The sequence below is a fragment of the Phascolarctos cinereus genome, unplaced genomic scaffold (assembly GCF_003287225.1).
Source record: "Phascolarctos cinereus isolate Bilbo 61053 unplaced genomic scaffold, phaCin_HiC Scaffold_4;HRSCAF=312, whole genome shotgun sequence".
In the NCBI taxonomy this organism is placed as follows: domain Eukaryota; kingdom Metazoa; phylum Chordata; class Mammalia; order Diprotodontia; family Phascolarctidae; genus Phascolarctos; species Phascolarctos cinereus.
The window spans coordinates 406871219-406887072 of NW_027555847.1; the positions used below are offsets into that span (position 1 = coordinate 406871219).

Consider the following 15854-nt stretch of genomic DNA (forward strand, 5'->3'; position numbering starts at 1 on the left):
GAATCAGACAAATTAAGCTCTTTGTGCTTCTGTTTTCCGGTCTCTAAGAATGAGGTTAATGAGGTTAAATTCAGAATGGTGATTTAATGAGTTATCCCATCAACTATTTCCCAACCTATTTGTCCACTTATCTAATTTGCAAATATCTTTTTCTAATAGTTCCCAAAGGGGCATTCCTTTATATTTACCTACAATTAACATAGTAATAGAACAGTGAAAACATACAATATTCAGCTTGATATTCAAAGTGTGAAACTCACTAAATTGCCTACTAAGAAAATGTAATGGTTTCCTTAACTAGCACCAGTAAATTGATAGATTCCTAAAGCTTTTTTAAATCATTAAATACACAATTATACATAATCTCAATTTCATAAATAGAAAAGTATTTAGCCAAATGGCAAAATAGACACAATTAAGTTAATCTACTTATTATTTTATCTTTGTTTTTCTTCCTGTAAGTATTGTACATGTTAATGATTAGACCAATGGATTTATATTCAAGAAGACTGGAGTTCAGATTTTTCTCAGACAGGTACTAGCTGTGTGAACCTGGGCAAGTGACTTAACTTGTGTCAGCCTCAGTTTTAAGAACTATAAAATGGGAATGGTAATAGCTATATCACATGTTATGATGGTCAAAGGAGATAATATATGTAAAATGCTTTCCATACCTAAAAGCACTGTATAGATTCAAATTGTAATTACTTTTGTTACTTATGTCCTGTATAATCCTCTCTAAGTGACAATAGCATTATCATTTAGTAGGTTGATCATAAATCAGTTCTCATTTTATATACAAACACATACACACACACATCTATATACACACAAATATATGTATATGTACACACATACATACACACAAATATATATATATATATATATATATATATATATATATATATACATATATATATATACATATATATACTATTATACGTATATATATATACATGTTATATATATATACATGTATATATATATACATATATAAAATACACAGTTATTCTACTCTGTCTACTTGCAAAGTTACTTTGATATTTATGAATAGGTGAATACATTTTAATGATAGATTTTAATTTTAATGAACAGATTTTTTTCTACCAAAATTGGTGGTTTTAAAAAAAAAACTTTTATTAAATGATTCCTGTTTTTAAAGTAAGAGAATTTATAAACCTGCCTCTGATAAAATAAAATTCAGTTATCAGGAAATCTTGGTAATATTATATATCACAATCAGTTTGAAATATTTTTTCTACTCTAGAAGGATAACTTAGACTTTTAACAATGTTCTAGGTTTTCAGTCAGACTCAACTTTAGAACTTCTGACTTTACATATAAAGCAAATAATTAATATATTGAGTGCAATTTTGTTTACCATTAAAACTTATTAACCTTTTTTCTATTAATCTTTCACCTGCAATATCTGAAAAAATCTCATAAGTTCAGAACTGGAATGGATCTTGCAGTCATCTACTCCAACATCTAATTTTATGGATGCAGAAACTGAAGCCCAAGGAAGTTAAATGTCTTTCCTATGGTCACAAAATCTGTAAGAATCATAGATGGGATTTGAAGCCAGTTCCTTTTCACTCTAAATTCAATAATCTACTCTTATGGCACATAACCTTTTATAATTTACAGGTAAGAGGAGATGAGAGGACATAAATTTAAAGAACATAACTTGACCTCTAAGGTACTCTTTCAGCTCTAAGACTATGATCCAATGATCTAGCTCTGATTTGGTAAGGGAAGCTTATCCTAATGTACCCTGAAAATGTAGATGTCAAGTTACCATTTAATGTCCAAATACATTTTCAGAAATTTAATAGATCATGTTTGTACATCATTCTGCTAAAAAACCAAATAAAATAAAGTTGAAATGAATCAATGAGTGATATTTTATTAGGGACTTTTACCTTGAAGTAGGATACATTGAGCTTGGCAAAGAACTAATTATAATTAGAAATTAATCACATTGAAGATTTTAGCTATGACATATCTTCTTTCATGGCTCCACATGACTCTGGGATCCCTTACTTCCCTGGCTTTGAGGTTCTGTTTAAGTCAGCAAATATTCAAACCTTTAGCTCAAGCTCCATTTATTGCATCTTTTCTCTAAACAAAAATAATTTTACATGTGATATCATCAGTGAAAATAGTTTTTTTTTAATATTTAGGTAATTGGGGTTAAGTGACTTGCCCAAGGCCACACAGCTAGTAAGTGTTAAATGTTTTTTCTGAGGCCTGATTTGAACTCGGGTCCTCCTGACTTCAAGGTCAGTGCTCTATCCACTGTGCCATCTAGCTACTCCACCTTGCCCATATTTATTGCAGAGTGTGCTAGTCACCAGTCTTTATTAATCATTCCTTCTACATGCCACCTCAGGAATAGCATATATCAAATCATTGACAACAGTTTTATTTTGGGATCCAAGAACAGTATAGACAGTCATCTGGCTTTCCCTTGGCAGGGAACCATTGAATTGTAGAGGCTATTATTGACTACTTTTGAAAAAAAGAAATTTGGGGGAGTGGAGCCAAGATGGCAGAGTGAAAGCAGTGACTTGTGTGAGCTCTCCCTCAAACTCATCCAAATACTCATAAAAAATGGCTCTAAACAAATTCTGAAGCAGCAGAATGCACAAAAAGACAGAGTGAAACAAATTTCCAGCCCAAGACAACCTGGATGATTGATCAGAAAGGTGTATTGCGCCGGGCTAGGAGTCGAGTGCAGCACGGAGTGCCTGCCTCAGCAGAGGACTGAATCCCCAGGCATCTGTGGAGGTTTCTAGACTGCTCAATCCACAAATGTCAAAGACAACTTAAAAGGTCAGTGGGAAAAGTCTGTTTCTGTTGGTGCTGAGAGTGGAAGGCAGGGTCTCCCCTCCATTCCCCAAGAGTGTGGCCCTGGAGGGGGTCAGGTGCTTCCTGAGCTTCCAGCCCACAGACTGAGGGGGAATCCAGTGGCTGATCAAAGAGGGATTGCAGGGATCTCTTTGCCTGTGCTGAGGCAGGAATCTCTTCCTTTGCTTGTGCTTGGATCTGGGTCACAGTTCTGGGTGGCAGTGCTGGGGTGAGGAGGAGTGCTAGCATGGTGGACCTTGTAGTGGCTGTACAGAGGAACCCCTCCTCACAGTTACAGAACAAAAAGGAATACTTGTGGTCACAGGCCAGGAAAGGAGTAAACACTTTGCCCCTTATCATACCACCTTGGAAGAACTGGAAATTTACAGGTCCATACAAGTATCTCTGAAAACAGCTGTACAAACCCCATAAGCATGGGACAGTACATTCCCCATTTTGGAAGCAGACTCTTACCTTAACAAAGAGTTTTAAACTCAAGTAGTTGGCTGGGATCATGAGCAAGCAGTGCAAAAAGAATCAGACGATATTATCTTACTTCGGTAAAAAAGAAGATCAAAATATACAACCAGAAGAAGACAACAAAGTCAAAGCTCCTACATCCAAAGCCTCCAAGAAAAATATGAATCAGTCCCAGGCCTTGGAAGAGCTCAAAAGGGATTTTGAGAAGCAAGTAAGGAAGTAGAGGAAAAACTGGGAAGAGAAATGAGAGTGATGCAAGAAAATCATGAAAAACAAGTCAACAGCTTGCTAAAGGAGACCCAAAAAATGAAGAAAATAACACCTTAAAAAATAGCCTAACCCAAATGGCAAAAGAGGTCCAAAAAGCCAATGAGGAGAAAAATGCCCAAAAAGAAAAGTTGGCCAAATGGAAAAGGAAGTCCAAAAGATTACTGAAGAAAATACTTCCTTAAAAATTAGAATAGAGCAATTGGAAGATAGTGACTTCATGAGAAATCAAGACACTGTAAAACAAATCCAAAAGAATGAAAAATTAGAAAACAATGTGAAATATCTCATTGGAAAAACAACTGACCTGGAAAATAGATCCAGGAGAGAGAATTTAAAAATTATTGGACTATCTGAAAGCCATGATCAAAAAAAGAGCCTAGACATCATCTTTCAAGAAATTATCAAGGAAAACTGCCCTGATATTTTAGAACCAGAGGGCAAAATAGAAATTGAAAGAATCCACAGATCTCCTCCTGAAAGAGATCCCCAGGAATATTGTAGCCAAATTCCAGAGTTCCCAGGTCAAGGAGAAAATATTACAAGCTGCCAGAAGGAAACAATTCAAGTACTGTGGAAACACAATCAGGATAACACAAGATTTAGCAGCTTCTACATTAAAGGACCACAGGGCATGGAATATAATATTCTGGAGGGCAAAGGAGATAGGATTACAACCAAGAATCACCTACCCAGCAAAACTGAGTATAATCCTTCAGGGGAAAAAATGGTCATTCAGTGAAATAGAGGACTTTCAAGCATTCCTGATGAAAAGACCAGAGCTGAATAGAAAATTTGACTTTCAAATACAGGACTCAAGTGGAACATGAAGAGGTAAACAGGAAAGAGAAATCATAAGAGACTTATTAAGATTGAACTGTTTACATTCCTGCATGGAAAGATGATATTTATAACTCATGAGACCTTTGTCAGTATTAGGGTAGTTGGAGGAAAAAATTATATGTATGTATATATAGATAGATAGATAGAGGGCACAGGGTGAGTTGAAGATTAAGGGGTCATATCTGGAGAATAAAATTAAGGGATGAGGAGGATTATACTGAGAAGAGAAAGGGAGAGGTAGAATGGGGTAAATTATCTCACACAAAAAAAACAGAAAAGAAAAGGCTCTTCAGTGGAGGGGAAATGGGGAAGGTGAGAGGGAATGAGTGAACTTATTCTCATAGGATTTGGCTTAAGGAGGGAATAACATACACATTCAATTGGGTATGGAAATCTGTCTTACCCTACAGGAAAATAGGGGGAAGGGGACAAGAGAGCAGGGGATGATATAGAGGAGGGCAGATTGGGAAAGGGTGTAATCAGATGTAAATACTTCTGAGGAGGGACAGGGTCAAAAGAAAGAATAGAATAAATGGGAGGGCAGGATAGGATTAAGGGAAATAGAGTTAGTTTTTCACAACATGTCTACTATGGAAGTGTTTTGCATAACTGCACATGTACAACCTATATTGAGTTGCTTGCCTTTTCAATGAGGGTGGGTGGGGAGGGAGGAAGAGAGAAAATCTGAAACCTAAAGTTTCAAAAATATATGCTTAAAAAAATGTTTTCACATGCTACTGGGAAGTAAGAAATACAGGAAATACGGTACAGAAGTCTGTCCTGCCCTACAGGAAAATAGAAGGGAAAGGGTATAAGAGAAAAGGGGGGAGGGAAAGAGATAGAAGAGAGGACAGACTAGGGGAAGGGATATTCAGAATGCATGCCATCTTGGGGTGGGGGGAGGGGTGAGATGGGATGAAAATGTGGAACTCAAAAACTTGTGGAAGTGAATGTTGAAAACTAAAAATAAATAAATTTATATCAAAAAAAAGAAAAAAAGGAATTTGGGATCATTATAGAGATTGCCAATATGATGGCTTGGCATGGGAATCAACTGGTGACCACAGCTTAGAACATGGATTCAAAGCTAAATTCTGTCTTCACCAACTCCATGTCTCATCCTTCAGAAGACTTTCTTTAAAGCTTGTTAAAGTGCAAAGACTTCTAGATAATGTGGTTCCAACTGACATCATGTAATACATTACAAAATAATAATGCAGAGAAAGGGACAGAACACCTCGTTTCTGTACTGTTGTTGGAATTTGTTTGATCCATTCACTAAATCCATTGCAGAGCATCTTTGAAAATGACCCTAATTGTAATAGCTCTCACATTGGCTACAAGGTAGAATGAAAAGCTGCTTTGATATGGGATAGAACAGAACCTATATAGAATTAGCTTTAGCCCTACTTAATTGGATAATTAATTGGATTAATTGGATAATAAAACTCTCCATATCTATTATAAAGAATATTTGTAAACCTAAAATGAGACAATGTATGATAAACAATTTAAAGGGCTCAATGAATATTAGATGATAATAATGAGAAACATTTTCCTCCAGATCCAGTATGCTACCTGCTGATATCCACTCACCTTCCTGCCACACTGTTACATATTCCTCTCCCCTTTGTCACTTGTAATTTTAGGAACAGTATTTAATCCATACTCTCATTCCCAAAAAGGATGTGGGGACAAATCAATTGTCTTATCAACCTACTCACTACCTCTTTGACTTATCAGATGTTCTTGGCCTAGGCAGTGTGCTATTTGTTATTTTCCTCTATAAAATATAAACTCCTTGAAAGTGGGAATTGTCTTTTTTTTTAAATGTATCTTTAATGCTTGTGAGGCAGGTAGGTGGTGCAGTGGCTAGAGGGCTGGCCCTGGAGTCAAGGAGACTCAGCTTTGCAATTTTAAATCTGTCCTCGGACACTAGCTGTGTGATGCTGGACAAGTCACTTAATTATGTTTCCCTCAATTTCCTCATTTATAAGATGAGCTAAAGAAGGAAATATGAACTACTCCAATATCTTTGCCAAGAAAATGACTGAACACAACAATAATCTCTAATGAAATTACAATGCCTGGCATATAGTAAATGCTTACTAAGTTTTTTTTTCATTTATTTGCTCATTTTTGTTCTATATATAAAATGTGAATTTGTTGCTTCCTTCTTCCCTCCCCTCCATGGATGTCAATCTGTGGTAAGAAAAAACATGGTGGGATATGTCATTAGAGAAACCTGCTATACTTTTGGTACCATGAAGATGGAGTGTAGTATGTTGTCTTTTTCTAAAAATTTCCTTAGAAAAAACTGACTTGGACAAGTGAATTATGATTCCACCACACAGAATACAGTACAGTCAGCTGTTATGGTCTACTGTTGCTTGGTGTTGAATAAAGGACATGTGAACATGAAAATCCACAGAATTATCTCTTCCTATATGTGATAGAGAATGTCTCAATAGTTACTTAGACTACTAATTATTTTGAATAAGATACTTGATTCACCAAACATTTTTATGGCTACACTTTCAAGAAGGGGACGTTGTAAAATCTATGGAAAATAGGCAGCTCATACCCATAATATCTAGACACAGGATGGTTTGAGGTAAATATCATGATGAGCTGAAGAAAGTGCTTAAGGTAAATGATCTGTCTTAATGATGGCATGGTTTGAGTTTTGTTTACAGCACTGCATACACTCTGACTTTAACAATCTGTCAGATAGATAGAAAATCCATTTGTAATCACCCAAATTTGCTAAAGCAGAAAGAACCTATCTAACCAGAAATATTTTGAGACAGCTAATCAAAGAGAGGCCTCATCATTACAGGTGATACCTGGAATGAATTAAGCTAGGGAAACAATTCTAAATTTGATTTTTGAAGAACAGTTAAGACATCTGACCAGGAAATGTCAACAGCATGTACTGATCTACAATAGAATCACTGACATCCAGTGTAACATATGCAGTGAGAAAACAGAAATGGGTGTTTTGCCATCAGTGAAATCCCTACAGCAAGAAATCCTAGTGAAGATGGCCTACTGGGTCCCTTTTAGAGAATTATTAAAGGCTTCTGAAAGTCAATCTACAAGTTAGATCAAAATTCTTAGTGCAATTTTAAACTAATAGCTTACTAATTCATGGCTATTAGCTTAAAAGTAATTTTAAAATAAAAATGATTTTATTTTATTTAAATTTAAAAATCATTATTTTTAAATTACTTTTTTGCTAATAGTTATGAGTTATTAAGCTGTTAGCTTAAAACTGAACAAAGAGTTTTGGAAAACCTGGTCTATATAAATCCCCTAGAACCTGTGGAATTGGGCCCAATACTAGTGGATATGTTGCTCCTCCTCTTGTGAAAAATATAATGAAAATTTTCAAATTCAAACATTCTCCCCAAATGAGTTAAATTGGGTACTTGGTTGATGCAGACAACAACATATGCTTGTTTTACATTCTCATTACTTTCAGAAAATTAATAATTTGAAAATTGTGGTCCACTTGTTTTTGATTTCAGTCATTTCTGACTCTTCATGATCCCATGAACCATAGCATGATAGTCTTTTCTATCCTCCACTATCTCTCAGTCTGTCCAAGTTCATGTTCATTGTTTCCATGACACTATACATCACATCCTGTGCCATCTCCTTTTCCTTTTGCCTTCCATCTTTCCCAATATCAGGGTTTTATTCCAGTGAGTGACATCTTGGGCCAAAGTATTTAAGTTTCAACTTCAGTATTTGACCTTCCAGTGAATAAGTATTGACTGATTTGATCTCCTTTTTTGTCTAAGGGATTCTCAAAAGTCTCCTCCAGCACCACAATTCAAAAGCATCAATTTCATTGTAGTCCAAATCTCACAGCCATATGTTGCTACTGGAAAAACCATAGTTTTGACTAAATGGACCTTCTTTGGCAAGGTGATGTCTTTGCTTTTTATTATGCTGTCCGGATTTGCCACAGCTTACCTTCCAAGGAATAAGCAGAAAAATTCCTATGTAGGATTATGTCTATATATGTGCTTTGAAGGAAAGTAACTTCTTAGCATGTTAAACACTACTCAATTCAATACATTAAAGATCTGTTAAAGGCTTAAAGTGTACAGCCTTCTGGAGATAGAAAATCAAAGAGAAAAACAGATTCTGACCCTAAGGAGTTTATGACCTTCTAGGAAGAATGCAACACATAAATCCATGTGCTTCAACTATAGTACAAGAATAACTGAAAGAGGAGATGATTTTTCCTCTATTTCTCTGAGTTGTTGACAGTGAATGCGATATCTTTTCCTCAATAAAAGCATTTGGACTCACCTGATTACAGGCACTGAAGGCACAGGAACATGGAGGGAGTAGTCCACAGTTGAGTGCCTTTGGTAAAGTTAAATGTATGAGCTCAAACCATTTACAAGGCTCCTTATAGCAATAGCTAACTGAAAATATTTTCAATAGCTAAATGGGAAGTCTTAATGTCCTTTAAGACTCAGCTCAAGCTCCTTCTGGCTGCAGGCTTTCCTGATTCCTCCAGCTTCTATTCCACCCCCACTCCACCCTACCACACAGCCAAAAACATTGTATCTATTTAGTGTAACTCTTACACACACCTATGTGTTATTTCTCCCATGGAATGCAAGCTCCCTCAGGGTAGGGATTTTTACCTTTGTCTTTCTATTTGCAGTACCTAGAAAAGTGCCTGACATACAATAGACACTTAGTAGGTGTTTGTTGATTGATGGATGTATTATCTTTTCATTCTATGCAGTGAATGTAATGAAATTGTTATGTGAGTGAAGTATATTTCAGGTTATGTGAAGCTGGTTCAGAGTCAAGAATGTTGATTGCAAATGAGTAAAGAGTTGTATTTGAAGATTTTCCCAGAGTCAGTTGGAGGGAGAGGTGAAGCATGAGATGAACTTGAGATGAATTGATGTATGAAAGATAATCTATGAATAATTAGAGGAACTTAAGACATAGTAAGAGAATGCAGTTGTTCACTCCTGTATGGCTACCTAACCAGCCTACTAGAAAATTGGAATACATCTTCGGCTTTCTCTACATAACTTTAATGATCAGAATTCAATCCTACATTTCATGCACTGGCCATCCTTGTATCTAACTAAGAGATGTCACCTCTCTATTTTTTTTATTTAGAAAAAGGTTTACATTAGGGATGACCTTTGTTTTTTTAGCATCTGCCTACAACATTTTTTCTTTCTCTTTACTCATCTCTTCATAAAATCAGAATGGCTTTGTGATTTGGAAGCAGGCCTCAAGGTTGGGAGAGCAGAGATGATCTAGAGAAATCCCTAATCTCCAAGTTGTCTTCCCTGTACAATGATATACCTCTATACCTCATCTTTGGTGATACATGATTTGCACTATTAATGATTCAAATTTATGGAGTGCTTTAAGATTTACAAAATTATCTTCTCCTAAGGAAGGTATGAAATAGATACTACAAATTCTATTAATCTAATTCCACAGATGGGGAAACTGAGGTTTAGAGAAGTTAAGTGGCTTTCTCGAGGTCACACCACTTCAATTTGGGGTGCTGGGAGAATACAGGGTGGGGGTCTTCCTTGAAAGAATTCAACCACTGAAGCCTTCTTTCAGTCCAAGTAGTGAGTTTATTGAGAGATTGGTTAGGTGGGTGAGATTCCTAGTGAGTCTGTGCTTAATGGTGTTGAGAATGAACTTTTATACAAATAAATGGAAGATGGGTCAGTGAAAAGATCTTGATGGGATTAAGGAGTGGCAAGTAGCCTGAATTGGTCCAGAGGTAACAGAGAATGAAGGGCTGAACTGGGTTGGGACCACAATGAAAGGACAGTTGAAAGGATTACATTGGGATGGGGGGATGCTTCAGGGAACACTAGGAATCTGGGTTGCTGAAATTTGTGGGAAAGTTCAAGGACCCTTCTTAGAGATTCAGATCCCATACCTTATCAATTCAAGTAATAGCTATGGGATCTAGGATTTCAATTCAAGTTTTCTGATTTCATATCCAATGTCTTGTCCTCCTTTCTCCCTTCCTTTTCTCCTCTCTCTACTTCTTTACCCCCTTTCTCTTTTTTTTAACCTCCCCTTTTCTGTCCAAACCATTGGTTGCATGGAAGCAAAAGCAGGACCTTCCAATCATTTAAAGACTCCAGTGGAACATTTCTCCATTCATGCTGTCTTCTTGAGTTATAATGAGACTTTCTCTTCCCTTATATAAAAGAAAAAAAAGTCTAAATAATCTTACCTTGTTGTGGAGAAAACAAATGAATGTCAAGAGGGTCTTACGTATCTAATAAAAGTCATAGTGTAGTGGAAAGAACAATACATTTGGATTCACAAGTTTTCCTCTTTACAACAATGGTTTTTTCGTAAGTGCTTGGGCAATGTTCTCCAGGAGAACAATTTGATTAAGAAATGTATACAAAAACTCATGGACTCTTTTCCCAGCTTGTGACCAGTAAGCAGCCATAAGCATCAAAGTTTCTTGTGACATATGAAGCTGTGCAAGAGGTTCTGTATAGAACCTAGCACAAATGCAGAAAGTTTTTGAAAACTGTGGAGCTGTGGATATGTCTGAAGAGCTATGATCTTCTAAAGGATAAACATTTCTCTGGCACCATCAGGCTCAAATCCACACCCAACCTAAATTTTCTGTGTGTATCTTGAAAGACCAGCAACACTGTGATGAGGACAAAGCTGTAGAAATCCTTCACATGGATGTCAAGGCCCTGAAGAAGGTGAATAAGAACAAAAAAATTGGTCAAGAAGCTGGTTAAAAAGTATAATGCCTTCTTGGCCTCTGAGTCGTTGATCAAGCAAATCCTTTAAATCCTGGGCCCTAGTCTGAACAAAGCTGGCAAGTTTCCATCTCTGCTGACCCACAAAGAGAATATGGTGGCAAAGGTTGATGAGGTTAAATCTACTATTAAGTTCCAAATTAAAAAGGTGCTCTGTCTGGTGGTGGCTGTTGGCCATGTGAAGATGACAAATGATGAGCTTGTCTACAACATCCACTTGGCTGTCAATTTCTTGATTTCTCTACTGAAGAAAAACTGGCAAAATGTGAGGGCATTGCATATCAAGAGCACTGTGGGCAAGCCCCAGCAGCTGTATTAAATCAGCATGGTATTAATAAATGGTGGAAGCTGCTGATGAATTAATAAATGGTGGAAACTGCTAATAAAATGAAACTCATGAATCTTTGTGAGGTATACTAATTTATCAATGAAAATTTAGAATTATTCATACACTAACATATATAAGATATATACATATATATAAAATATAATATATACACACATTTATTGCTTTTGACTACTACTGAACAGTAACAATGTACTACCCTATGCAAGTGATTTAACCTCTCTTTGCCTCAATTTACTCATCTATAAAGTGGGAATAATAGTAACACCTACCTATCAGGGTTCTTGTGAAGATCAAATGACTTAATAATTGTAAAGTATGCACAGTGTCTGGCACATAGTAAATACTACATATTATTTATCAAGCTCTATATGTTATTTATTATTAACTGAATATTAATGCTGGATTTATTAAACACAGTCTACAACTCAGATCCTAAAAGGCTTGAAAGATTGTTTCTAGTCAGGCATAGTATGCAAATACCTTGTCTTAAATCTATTGTTTTTAATCTCAGCATCATCTATACTATTAGGAAGACATGTCACACAGAATGAGTACCTATTGAGCTATGGGGAAGGAAGACCCACAGGAGTAAAGTTGGGAAACAAAGACCATAGTAAAGCAAAGTCTAAAATATTTTAATCTCAAAGCTAAAAGGAAAAAATAAATAAATCCCACAAGCCAAAATAACCCAGGGCATCAGGTGATAAAAAGAACTAACACAATGGGGGAGGAATAATAAAAGCTAAAGTAATGGTTTACACTAAGTAAAAGAAAATTGAAAAATCAGAATTTAAATACCTCTGTTAGTCATTTAAGAGTGTAACACTTCTTTTTCTGCTGAGAAAATCACTATCTATTCCAATGAGTGCTGGAGCTATTAGAAATCCAGTGAAGAACAAAATTTGTTTTGGTAATGCTTCTCTATAGGAATATACTCTTCATTGTCTGCAAAGGGCAAGTGTTCTTTCTGAAATATTCTATTTCCCAGACATAGATAGTCTCTGTTAAGTGTAACCTACAGTTGCAATTATGATGCTAACAGTATCTTGAATGTAGAATTAAGTTATGTTAATTAGTTCCTAGTGCATAGACGATACATTTTTAGGTACCATTGTCTTAAGGGTGTGTGTGGCTGTGTGCGCACATGTGTGTTCACACCCACGTATGCTTGTAAAGAATCTTTGTCCTTAACTGGATAATCTTTCACTATCATATAGCCCTGGGTTATTAAAATATGTATAATAGAAATTAGAATGTATAAAATATGTTTTTTCAAGTGAATAAATAACACATTCTTGGAACAATTATATTCGGGAAATGATGGAGTGGATCCCTAAAGGTATCAAAGATAATTTTGGTTGATTTTTGTCTTTGTTTTTGATCAAATTTCATCGCTATGGAGAAATCCCAGTGTAGAAATTGTACACCAGTACAGATTTACATCTGGTTCATTTCAATTCAATTCAACAAGCATTTATTGCCCATTTATCTCCAAGGCACTAGGGACACAAAGAAAATAAAATTTCTGATATCAATGAAGTAACACTCTCATCTGTAGCTTATATTTATAGAAAATTGCCTGAGTTACTTAAGTTATATCTTGCCTGTAATCGTAATGCCACTAGGTGTTAGTGTTGGGTTTTGAACCCAGATTTTCTTGAGTCCAAGACCAATAAAATCAATTCAATATAACTTGATGTTTTATGAAAAACTAAAAACTGAAAAATAACTCTTGAATCAATTACACTCACAGAAAGATTCTTTACCATCGCTGTATCTGTTCCATGTCATTCCTTTCATGTTTATCATAGTGACCAGCACATAATAGGCACTTAATAAATGCTTATTGACTTTTATGGTTTAAAGTAGGTTATCTGTGACTGGGGCGCTCTGTTGTTTAGAGGATCATTTTTAAGAGGCTAAAGGCTTGAGTCTGATTCAATTCCACAGATGGCAATTTATTGGCATCAAGCATTAACGACCTGATAGCCTGGGGCTAACTGGACTATGGGGGTCAATTCTGGGCACTATATTTTAAAGGGGGAAAAAAAGCACATTATTTACTTTTAACATTATTTTCTTTTTTAAATTTTGGGTTCCAGATTCTATGGCTTTCTTTATTCCAATAATTCTTGAATTATCTCTCCTATATCTATTTTCTAGGTTATCTATGTACCCTTCTATAACCACTAAGAAGGCAGGCAAATGAGTTGTACATGTGAAATCATGCAAAATATTTCTATGTTAGTCATTAAAAAAAATGAATAAATAAAGTGAGAAAATTTTACTTCAGTTTGCACTCAGAATCCATAGGTTCTCTCTGTAGAGATGGATATCATTTTTTTTCATCATGAATCCTTTGGAATTATCTTGAATCATTGTATCAATCAGAGTAGCCAACTCTTTCACAGTAGATCATCATTACACCATTGCTCCTACTCTGCACAAAAATCTCCTAATTCTCATTTGACTTTATATCAGGTCATATAATCCTTGCCATGATTTTTTTTTCTGAAATCACCCCCCTCATTATTTCTTTTAGCACAGTAATTCTCCTTCACAATTAGCTGGTACAACTCATTCAGCCATTCCTCAATTGAAGAGCATCCTCTTGATTTCCAATTCTTTGCCACTACAAAAAAAAGAAAAAAAGAACTGATACTAATATTTTTGTTACAAGTAAGTCCTTTTCCTTTTTGTAAAATTTCTGTGGGATACAGACTTAGTAGTGGTATTGCTGGGTCAAAGGGTATGTATGCACTGTTTAATAGGCCTTTGGAAATAGCTCCAAATTGTTCTCCAAAATGGTTGGACCAGTTCACTAATTCACAAAGAGTTCATTAATATTCCTATTTTCCCTCATCCCTGCCACCATTTGTCAATTCTAATACTTGTGAAGTGGTACCTCAGATTTATTTTGATTTGCATTTCTCTAGTAACTTAGAGCATTTTTTTTCATATGGCTATAGCTAGTTTGGGTTTCTTCTTTTGAAAACTGCTGTTCATATCCTTTGGCTATTTAACAGTTGGTGAATGACTCATTTTTATAAATTTGACTCAGTTCCTTAACGTATTTGAAAAACAAGGCCTTTATCGGCAAAATTTGCTGTAAAATTTTTAATATTTCATTGTCCATGGCTCCTTTTAGCAAAGAGTAGTTCCCTGAGTATCTCTTTTAATTATAACTATTTTTGCTTTTGATTTGTCTGAGATTATGATTACTAAACCTGCCTTTTTTTTTACTTAGGCTGAAACATAATAGATTCTGCTGCAACACTTCATTTTACTCTCTGTGTGTCTTTTGTTTCAAGCATGTCTCTTTTAAAAATGTTGGATTCTGAATTCTAATCCATTCTGCTTCTGTTTTAGAGATGAGCTCATCACATTTACATTCACAATTATGATTATTGTATATTTTCCTTCACCCCATTTTCTTTCTTGTCTCTCTGTCTTCTACTGCCTCAAGCATCTATTTTGCTTATAATTACTGCTTCCCCTAATTTGCCTTCTCTTTTATCATATTTCAAATCCTTTCTCTTGTCCCCTTCCTTTCTTATATCCCTATTGGGTAAGATAAATTTCTATGCACAATTGAGTATGTATGAATATATTCATCCCTCTGAATTAATTCCAATGAGAGTGAGGTTCAAGCATTGCCCACCACAACCACCCTGTTTTAACCTTCAGTGTGAAAAATCTTTCTTGCATGCCTCTTTTTTATGAGAAAATTTTCCCCTTCTACCTGTCCCCTGCCCCTTCTCCCAGTGCATACTTTATTTTCACCCCTTAATTTTTTTGGGGGGAGAAATCATTCCAATATAATTGACTCATACTAATGTTCTCTTTCTATGTAAACTTTTACTGCCCTAATAATGATAAAGCTCTTAGGAGTTCCATGTATTATCTTCCTATGTAGGAATGTAAACAGTTTTTGTGTCCTCTATCATTTCTCTTTCATGTTTAATTTTTTTATGCTTTGCTTAAGTCCTTTGATTAAATGTCAGATTTTCTATTCATCTTTGATCTTTTCATTAGGAACACTTGAAAGTTCTCTATTTCATTAAATTTCCATGATTTCTCTGGAATGGTTCTATTGAGTTTTGCTGGGTAGATTATTGTTGTTTGTAATCCTAGCTCCTTTGCCTTCTGGAATACCACATTCTAATCCCTCTTCTCCTTTAACATGGAAACCAGTAAATCTTTTGAGATCCTGAGTATGCCTTCATGATACCTGAATTGTTTCTTCTTGGCTGCTTGCA

At 35.4% G+C, this 15854-nt stretch overlaps 1 pseudogene; it reads left to right on the plus strand.

Moving 5' to 3' along the window:
• The first annotated feature begins 10267 nt into the window (after window positions 1-10267).
• LOC110220429 (large ribosomal subunit protein uL1 pseudogene) lies at window positions 10268-11565 on the plus strand (annotated as a pseudogene).
• The last annotated feature ends 4289 nt before the right edge of the window (window positions 11566-15854 follow it).